General features: G+C 43.1%; 1 protein-coding gene across 2 annotated transcripts in view; it reads right to left on the bottom strand.

Moving 5' to 3' along the window:
- DCHS1 (dachsous cadherin-related 1) overlaps window positions 1–10,668 on the bottom strand; it is an 81,310-nt gene that overhangs the window by 65,874 nt on the left and 4,768 nt on the right. The gene's annotated exons all lie outside the window — the stretch shown is intronic.

Below are 10,668 nucleotides of genomic sequence, written 5' to 3'. Positions count from 1 at the left end.
GAGTATTGTGAGGGGGGAGGGGCAGTTGTGAGGGAAGTGTGTGAAGGGTGCATATGTGTCAGAAGAGTGTGTGTGTGAGAGAGAGAGGAGTGTGGATGAGTGAGAGCAGTTTGTGTGAGAAAGGAGTGCCCTCTTCTCCTGGATATTCTCTCTTCCCTAGCTTTCCATTACGCCATCCTGGTTCTCCCCTGGCCTGACCGTTCCTTCTCAGTCTCCTTTGTTGGATCTTTGTCTAGATCACATCCACAATGGTCAGTGTTCCCCAGAGTTCTGTTCTGGGCTCTTTCCTCTTCTCTTTCTATGCTCTTTTACTTGGTGATCTCATCAGCTCCCATGGATTCAATTACGGTGTCTATGCTGATGATCCTCAGCTCAACTTATCCAGCCCTAACCTCTCTCCTAACCTCTGGACTTAAATCTCCAGCTGCCTATTGGACATCTCAAGTCAGATATCCTGGAGATATCTTAACCTCCACATATCCAAAATGGAATTCATTATCTTTCCCCCTAAGCCCTGCCTCTTCTGGACTTCCTTTACTCTCCAGGGCACTGCCTATCCTGCCAGTGAGCTCGGCTCACAATCTAGGTGTCCTCCTCAGCTCCTCACTCTCTCACTCTCTATATATCCATTCCATGGCCACAGCCTGTAGAGTCTACCTTCAAATCACCCCTTTGTGTACTAGGCCTTCTCTCCTCTTACACTGAAACTTCGGCACATGGCAGCAAGCCTATTGCTGGAGCTTAAATCCTGCCTTCTACAGATAGTCTTTCCTGAGCCTTCCCTCTATCAGATGTAGCATGTCTGTACATAGCGGTTTTCCTATTGTCTCCTCTGATTGCATTGTGTGCCTCTTGTGAGGAGAGACCTTCTTTGGCCTTTGTATTCCAGTGCTTAGTACAGTACTTGGTGCGTGTTGTAGCTGCCCAGTTGTTTCAGGCCTGTCTGATTCTTTGTGACCCATTCTGGGGTTTTCTTGGAAAAGATACCAGAATGGTTTGCCACTGCCTTCTCCAGCTCATTTTGCAGATTAAGGAAACTGAGGCAAACTAGGGTAAGTGACTTGCCTAGGGTCACACAGCTAGTAAGTATCTGAGGCCAGATTTGAACTCAAGTTTTCCTGACTCTAGGCTTGGCACTCTATCTACTGCACCACATAGCTGCCCTTGGCACATAGTAGGTACTTAATAAATGCAGATAAGTTAAGGGACTTACCCAAGGTGACAAAGTCATTCTGTACCTGGGACAGGATTTGAACACTCTTCCATGTAAATCTGAGGCCAGCTCTCTCAGCTCTCTATTCAGTATACTATGCTACCTATAAATAAGGTGCTTATGAGTGTCTGGAGAATTTAATTGAAATTCTGGCTTAATATATGGAAAATTTTCCTAGTATTAGACCTGTCCCAAAGTGAAACAGACTGTCTTGTGAAGGTCTTTACATGAAGGCTACACAGCCATCTGCCTGGGACTCCTGAAGAACGATGAGGTAGACTAGATATGTTCTTAAATCTCTTCCAACTCTGAGATATTGTGATTTGGAGTATGTATGAGAGAGGAAGGTGTAAGAAGGTGGCAGTATGTTTGGGAAATGTGTAGATATGAAGGAATGTGTGTGTGTGTGTGTGTGTGTGTGTGTATGGAAACTAATGTGTGCAGAGGGTGTGAGAAGAAGTACATGGGAATTATGGGAGAGAGCCTGGGGCAAAATGTGTTGGCTTGTGTATGTGGGGAGTATGTTTTGGGGAAACTGTCTGGGGAAATGTGGGAAATATGTTTCTTGGAATAGTCGCTGTGAAGGGCTGTGAGGGTCCAGTGGCTAGACAGACAGACAAACTAGAGCTGTGTGTAAGCAGTTTGATGTACAATCATAGATGAGTAACTCAATAAAGGTTTAAAAGGTCTTAAAAGACCAACAGGATCCTAGTGAACAATAAATGACGAGAAAGTACAGGGAGCCTGGGCACATATAGAACTATAGAAGAGGATACAAAACAGACCAGCAGGGTCCAGGTGGGCATAAAGTGATGGGAGAGATCAGACAGCAAACCAGTAGGGGTGGGCAATAACAAAGAATGAGAAAAAAGGGCAGGCCAAAAGATGCCAAATGGGCAGAACTAGGGAACGAAGAGGGGTTAGCCCAACATCTAAGCACACAATGAAAGAGGACAAGAGAAAGAGTGTTAGGGTTTCAGTGGGCATGGAGCTATGAAGAGAAGGTACGGATCACTTAAGCCCAGGTAGACACAAGGTGATAAAAGAGATCAAAGAGACACTGGGAGAAAGAGAGGGGAAACAAAAGAGAACCGTAGCATCCAGGCAGGCCCAGGGCTAAGGGAGAGAACAGGGGACAGACCAGCAGGGCCAAAATAAGCAAAGGGTGATAGGAAGAAATAAGATGAACTGTGGAGGCCAAGGAAAAATTGGATAGGAGAGACAAGGGGACTTGTGGGGTCAGAAAGGTGTTGGGAGAATTAAAGTAAGAGAGACAAGGAGAGAATTCTGCTTAAAGTGTGAGCAAGAACCTGGACAATTCTAATGACCAGATCCAGGCAGGGAGAATGAAAGAGGGACAGATACTCAGAGAGAGATGGACAAAGACATTCAGATAAATATACAGAGATTCAGAAAGATCCACATACAAGCTTCAAGGACAGAGAGAAAAAGCAGATATTGAGATAGAAGTAGGAAAGAGAGAAAGAGCTAAAGACAGAAGAGAGACAGAGAGAGAGGCAGGTAGAAAATGAGACACAAAGAGACAGAAGAGAGACAGAGAGAGAGGCAGGTAGAAAATGAGACACAAAGAGACAGAAGAGAGACAGAGAAAAGGGAAAGAGAACAAAACAGAAGAGAGATACAGTAAACAGAAGTGGACAGGCAGGGGTAGGGCAGTGGGAGAGTAGAGAAATGACCTAGTTATGGGTGAGCTGAAATCCCAGGCGCCTTGATTTTGAGGTGGAGTGGGACACAGACCAGGCCTCCTCCCTCAGTTTCCTGTCTTGTTTTTGAGCGTCGGAGGGTAGGAGATAGGAGAGAACAAGAGTAAGTGGGAGAGGCAGAGTGGTAGCAACACAGACACAGACTAGGGGCAAAGGTAAAAACAGGACAAAAGACATGACTCTGCAGGAGAGACTGCAGGGAGTGGAAGATAAGAGGAGAAAGGGAGGAACAAGGAAAAGAGAGAGACAAGATGTGAGGTTAGGGCTATAAAGGGGAGAAACAGAGGGTCAGTGGGTAATGTGAAGATAGGAAGGCAAGGGAAGAGACTGAGACAGAAGGAGGGGCAGAGACAAATAGATGGGGGATAGGAAGAAAGGCTGAATAGGCAGAGAGGCTGATAATGAGTAGTGTGGGGGCTTCAGGGTAGAGAAAACACAGAGATGGAGGTCATGCCAAGGACCATCAGGGAGAAACAGCTAAGGCACAATAAGAAGAGAGAAAGATAAGCAGCTGGTGGGGAGAGACAGACGGAAAAGAAAAAGAGATGTGAGTGTAAATAGAAGATATGGAGAGGGAGAGAGAGACAAAGGGTAAGAGTGGGGGAAAAGACAGGGACAGAAATAGAACCAGACAGTAGAGAAAGAAGACTAACTGACCAGAGAATAAAGAAGCAATAAAGAGTGATGGAAAGAAAGAAAAAAGAGGATGGCCCTGCCTAGGGGAACCTATGATCTGAGAGGGAAGGCACAGTCACAAGTCAAAGGGAATCTCCTGTCTTAAAGGATAAAGACACGAAAAGACACAGAAATTGGAGGGGGGTGGGTGGGAGAAGGTGCGAGGACAGAAAGAGGCAGAGGGAAATGAAACGGAAAGACAGAGAGAAAAGAATTTGAGTCAATCCAACAAACATTTATTAAGTGCCTACTATGTGCGAGGCACTATTGAAGAAAGAATCATAGAAAAGTGAAATGCATATAGTTAAAAGAACATAAAAGGGAAAGAGGAAGAGAAGAGAAAGGAGGTAGAAATGGAGACAGAGTAGGGAAGGAGGGGAAAGAAAAGGGAAGGAGGGAGGGAGGAAGGGGGAGAAGAGAGAGAGCTGAGTGGAGCAGGGCAGAGGGAGGAGGGGAGTGAGCAGGGAGAGAGCCAGGATGGAGCTCCGAGAGGACAAAGAGGAGTCTAAGCAGAAGGGGGAGGAGGAGCCACGGATAAGGCAGCCCCCTACTCAGCAGGCATGGAGATCAAGCCAATGGGATGGGGAGAAAGATCAGAGCAACTCACCCTCCTCTACTCCTAAGGGAAGGTTCTAGGTAGACACCCAAAAGAGACTGGGGGGGACGAGAAGGGATGAGAGGGAAGGGGAGGAGGAAAAGTGTGTGTTGTAGGGGGACAAAGGGAAGAGAGAAGAGGAGGCAGAGTGGAGAGAGGGAAGAGAGAAGGGGAAATGGGAGAGAGGAAAAAATCAGGGCAATTAGGCAAAAGAAGTCTACATAGTATAGAGTGAAAAGAGACATGGGACAGAGGAGAATTAAGAGAGATGAAAAAGAAAGGAAGGAAAGAAAAGGTAAAGAAGAAAGACAAAAGAGATACAGAGAAGAAAGAATGACACAAAGAATATCAAGAAGAGGGAGAGATCAAGGAAAAAAGAAGAAATAAAAGGGTGATAAGACAGAAAGGGACAGAGGGAGAGAGAAGGGAGATGAAAAGGAGAAAAGGTGGGCTAGAGGGGGATACAAGGAGAGACAGCAAAGAGATGGGACATATAGGAGTGAGAAAAAGCATGGCAATAAGGAAAGAGTGGAGGGCTGAGGAGAGAAAGAAGGTAGGACAGTGAAAAGAGAAACAAAGAGAAAAGGAACCCAGAAGAGAGAAGGGAAAACAGAGGGCATCAAGAAGGGGACAGATACAGGACAGAGGGAATGGCTGACAGAGGGAAAATAAGGCATACAGAGAGCAAAGAGAGAAAGAAGCCAGAAAATTAGAGGAGAAAGAAGGGAGAGAAATGGGGATAGGCAAGAGAAAGAAGACGGGAGGGTTAGACAAAAGAGACAAAAGGCAGAGAGGAGAAACATGGAAGAGAGAAGGGGGCCAAAGGGAGGGGAAGTGGAGAGAGTGAAAGAGGGGAGCAGAGAGGAGAGAAGAGGGTCAAAGGGAAGGGAAGTGGAGAGAGTGAAAGACAGGGGAGCAGAGGGGAGAAAAGGGGGCCAAAGGGAGAGTAAATGGAGAGAATGAAAGAGGGAAACAGAAGGGAGAGAAGGGAAACAAAGAGGGGAAGTGGAGAGAGTGAAAGGCAGGAGAACAGAGAGGAGAGAGAAGGGTGATAAAGGGAGGGAGGAGAGAAAAAGAAAGTCATTTAAATTTTGAATCAACTTGAGTTGTCAGAAGGGGAACAAAAAATAGAGAGAGGGTAGAACAGAGGAGAGAAAAAGATAGTATTAAGGAGGCAGAGAAAAACTGCCAAGAGATGTGGGGGTTAGTGATAAGAGAAAAGAAAACAAGGTTAAGGAACAGAGAAACAGTGGAAAGAGAAGAGACAGAGGGAAGAGAAGTACAGAAAGGAGAGCAGGAAAAGAAAAGGAATCATACGAGAGAAGGCAAGGCAATGAGATGAGAACAGTAGATAGAAGAGAGAGGACAGGAGAAGAGGAAAGAGAAGGGAAGCAGAGGGAAAGGAGAGTGAAAAGACACACACACACACACACACACAAACAGGTAAAGAGAACAGTAACAGAAGAGAGAAAGGAAACAGAGGAGAAGGAAAAGGAATTGGGAAGAGAAGGTAGAGGAAGCAGGCAGAGCGGGGAACAGAGGGGAAAGAGGTAAGGAATTGAAGACTCACAGAATATTGAAGTTTTAAAGACCATCTAATTCAACTAATTCTAGAACATGAATAGTCTCTACAACACCCCAGTGGGTACCTTGTAGGCAAACCTCTGCTTCAGAGCCTCTCAGCAGAGATGCAGTTAACAAAAGATGGAAGAACCAGGCCTACATATTCAGAAATGAAATGGCAAATGTGTAATTTTTGTCCTCCTGTACTTATTGGTGATAAGGGAGGGTTCTACTGGGGAAAGGGTTGGGGTGAGGAGTCAATGGGAAGTTACAATGAAGGGGAAGGAAAGAAAACAGCATCAATAAAAAATTTTAAAGGGGAAAAAAAACCCCTGTTGCTTGAATATTACTTTTTGACAGGGGTAATCAATGGGAAGTTTTGCCTTTCTGTAACGTCACTCCATTGTTCCTATTTTTCTGTCTTCTGGAGCTAAGCTGAACAAGACCCTCCTCCCATGATGGCCCTTCAAATACTAGAGGACTGCTATCATCCTCCACTAAGCCTTCTCTTCTCTAGGCTAAACATCTCAATCCTTTCAGCTGAGCCTACATCCTTGTATGGCATATTCTCCATTTCTCCCAGGATCTTGACTGTCTTCTTCTGGATCTACTCCAGCTTTTCTAAGACCTTCCTAAAATGTGACGCCCAGAACTGGATGCAATATGGTCTGACCAGAGCAGAAGACAGAACTATCACCTCCCTCAGTCTGGGCCATCACGTTGTTTGTTGTTGTTTTTAATGCAACTTGAAGTGGCATTAGATTTCTCTGGCAGCCAGGACAAGCTGCTCAACAAGTTAAGTATTTATTAAATGCCCACCATGTACCAGGCATTGTGCTTGGCACTAGGGCTACACAGACCAAAATGAAAATAGTCCCTGCCCTCAAGTAGTTTACATTCGACTAAGGAAAAGCAACATGTACATAGATAAGTAAATATACAAAGGACAGACAAAATAATTTGGAGGGAGGAACTAAGAATTGGAGGACGAGGAAGGGCCTCCTATAAGAACTAGTACTTGAACTGATCTTTGAAAAGGGCTAGGGATTGCAAGAGTGGGAATGAAAAGGGAGAGTATTTCAGGAATGCTGTGCTCAGCTCGTGTAAAGGTGGGAAGGTAAGAAATAGAGCCTTGTGTATGGGGAACAGCAGGCAGATCAATCTGGCTGGCATATAGACTGCATGAGGAGTAGGAATATGAAATCAATCTGAAGAGACGGGTTGGCATCAGACTGTGAAAGGCTTTAAATGCCAAGCAGAAGAGTTTATATTTTATCCTGGAGTTAAAAGGGAGTCACTGAAGCTTACTAAATTGAGGAATGATGTGTCCAACCTGTGTTTTAGGAATACTGACTTGGCAGCTATGTGGAGAACGGATTGGAGAAGAGAAAGACCTGAGCTAGGGAGTCCTGGCTCAATCACCCAATTAGAATGCTGTTCAGTAGACCACATGAGAGGTCCTGAGATCCCGAACCAGAGTAGTGGCTATGTCAATGGAGAGAAGAAGACATATGAGAGATGTTGTAGGGGTAGAATCAACAACCTTGTCAATTGACTGGATGTAAGGGTGAGGAAGAGGGAAAGGTTGAGGATGACTTTGAATTTGTAAATCTGGTTGACTAGAAGCATGGTGGTACCATAAACCGAAGCTGAGAAGTTAAGAAAAAGGAGTGGGTTTACAGGGAAAGGTAATGAGATCTGTTTGGGGCATCTGAGATGCCTATGGAACAGTTTGAGATGTCTACGGAACATCTACATGGAGGAAGTTGATATGAAATTGGATCACAGGAAAGAGATTAGGACTAGATATGCAGAGTTGGGAGTCATATACATAAAAAAGATAATTGGACCAAGGAGGCTAGAAGAAATCAACATTGGAGTGTAGACAGAAAGAAGAATAAGGATCCAGCACACAACCTGGGGTATACCTAAAGAGAGGGTGGCACATAGATGATGATTCATCAGAGAAGTCTGAAAAAGAGTAGTCATAGAGACAGGAGAGCCCAGAAAAAACAATGTCATGAAAACCCAGGGAAGGAGCGTCTGGGACGAGAGAGTGGTCAGCAGTGTCAGACACTGCAGGGAGGGGAGAATGGAAGAAAACTGAGAAAAGATTTTTTAGCTAAAGATCACTAGGAACCTTGGAGAAAGTAGTTTTAGCTAAATGGTAGGCAGTACCAAAAGCTACAGTGATGTGTGAATTATGTGACAAGTAATTATTTTTGTGTAGTTTCATTTTGTGACAGCAATGGTCATGAGTATATGCTTCTACCGACACTGAACTGAGTCATAATGTCTGGGCTTGACCAGGTGAAAATGCATTGATCTGGCTTCACTAGCTTAATTAGTACTGTCAATAGAGCACTGTATTTCATGCCATACATATTTCATTGCTCTCTTTTGTTGTGTTTTTAATTCTGTTTTTTTTTTTCAAGAATGTATATTATTTCAAGGAAACATACAAAAGTCGTAGTTCTCAAAGAACACACTTCAATAACTGTTAGAGATATTGCAGTACTTGCTGGTGTGGGGAACTCAAACATTCCAAGAATCATTTAAATTCATGGTGAAACAAGATTAGTTGTACTAGAATAGAAATGAAAGTATGGCTGAAAACAACTCTAAGAATTTGTGAATTATTGCTGAAAAATAGCCTAGCTAATCCTCAGAAAACAAGCAAAGACCCTTAGAGGGACTTGACAGATAGAGGGGTTGTTACTATTTCTCTACAGTTTATAGTCTCTTGAAGTTGGAAGAATATAGAGAAAATCAATGAAAAATGATGCTAGCTTGTTATGAAGAGAAAGTGCTTGTCATGAGCATGACAATAAATGTAGAGACTGGAGTGCCGAAGATTGGGAAAAGGTAATTTTTACTTATGAAATTCACCTCTTCATTCAAGGCTATGTCAAAACCTTTTTTGGAAGTCCTGGTGAGGCTATAAGATCTGTATCTTCAACAGACTGTACAACATCTACTCAAAAAGTGTCAGGGATTTTTTACTTCCAGTGGGCCTAGAAATCTTGCCGCTATCAGGGGAACAATGAATTGTAGTGAATATAATTACACACTGATGAAAAAAATTATTCCAAATTACAGAAATTTCCAAATGGTGATGGAATACTGCAAAATGACTTTGTATGATGTTATATGTCACTGAAGGTTAAGCAATGTATTTAAGAGATGGGTTATAAACATGCCCCAGTCACCTTGGAACTCATCTAATTTAAGCTCTCATTGAAAACCTACAAATTATAATGAAGACTAGATTTGGAAAATGGGAGTGTTTATCAATAATACCCAATAATGATATCCAATGTGATAAGTGTGGCTTCATAACGAAAAAATAAATCAAAGAATATGTCAAAATCTCGTGAGTGAATGTCACCATATAAAACAAAAGAACAAATGACGACACCAGAAAGATGACATATTACATAATACAAGTGTTTTGGTTTTTTAAAAAAGATCATTGTATTATAGCTTGAACTGGAAGGGGTATTCGAGGCCACATAAGTCAACCTCCTCATCTTACAGATGAAAAAACTGAGACCCAAAGAAGTTACATGATTGGTTCAAGGTAATAAAGAGTGAGCAACAAAGGCAGCATTTGAACAAAGGTCAACACATGAAAACTTATAAGGTTAATTATTTTACTTTGCCCCAATTAATTCACACACCATTATAGATTTCAAGGATTAAGAAGTATATGGGAGATAAGGAAGTTGAGGCAACTGTAGAACTTTGGAAGGGATCTTAGAGAGCAACCTGTCTGATTCTCTCACAGATGAGGAAACAAAGGCCCGGAGAGTTATCCAAAGTAACACAAGTAGTAAGGACCAAGGTTAGAATCTGAACACAGGACCTCCAATTCCAAATATAATGCTATTTCCACTACACCACAATTTACTTATATATGCAAATATTCCAATGGGTCCATGAGATAGCTAACACAATCTTAGGTTGTATTAAGCACAGAATACAAGACCAGGGAGGTGAGAGTTCTGTATTTGGTCTTGATCAGACCACATCTAGAATACTGTGTTCAGCTCTAGGCACCTTGTTCTAAGTAGGGCTTGGATAAACCCGAGTGTCCAGAGGAGGGTAACCAGGATAATGAGGAACTTACTATTCAGGCCATTTGAATATGTTGAAGAAAGTGAGGATGTTTAGCTTGCAGAGGAGAAAATTTAGGAGGCATGTTTAAGTATCTGAAGGGCTGCCACGTAGAAGAGATATGCTGTACTTGTTCTGCTTTGTCCTGGTTGGTGGAACTCAGAGCAATGGGTGACTGCAGGGAAGAAGTTTTAGGCTTGGTTTCTTAAAGGAAAGGCTTCCTAAGGATCACAGATTTGCAAAAGTGCAGTAGGCTGCCTTGAGATATATTCAAACACAGACTAGATGACCACTTGATAGCAGTACTATAGAAGAGATTCCTGTTTAGGTATGTTTGGGACTAGATTACCTCTGAGGTTTTTTCTTTGAGGCTTTGAGATGAAAAAAACAAAACAAAACAATCAAGGAAGAAGTGGTAGGAAAATAGGAGAGATTTATGTAAGAGTAAAAAAAGAAGGGAAGTTGGGAAACAGGAAAGTTAAAACTGAAAGTGTGAAGAGAATGAGGGAAAGAGAGAGGCAACAGGAGATATGTAAAAAGAAATAGCAGAGGGACAGCTAGGTGGCACAGTGAATAGAGCACTAGCCCTGGAGTCAGGAGGACCTGAGTTCAAATATGCCCTCAGACACGTAACACAAAAAACTAGCCATGTGACCTTGGGCAAGTCACTTAACCCCAATTGCCCTACCTTCCCCCTCCAAAGAGAGAGACAGAGAGAGAGAGAGAGAGAGAGAGAGAGAGAGAGAGAGAGAGAGAGAGAGAGAGAGAGAGAGAGAGAGAGA

The sequence above is a fragment of the Petaurus breviceps genome, unplaced genomic scaffold (assembly GCF_028583685.1).
Source record: "Petaurus breviceps papuanus isolate PSGF00001 unplaced genomic scaffold, PetGlider_PUasm1.0 90294, whole genome shotgun sequence".
Taxonomy (NCBI): domain Eukaryota; kingdom Metazoa; phylum Chordata; class Mammalia; order Diprotodontia; family Petauridae; genus Petaurus; species Petaurus breviceps.
Note: the sequence above shows the minus strand (reverse complement) of the source record. Positions and strands in the feature narration are given on the sequence as shown.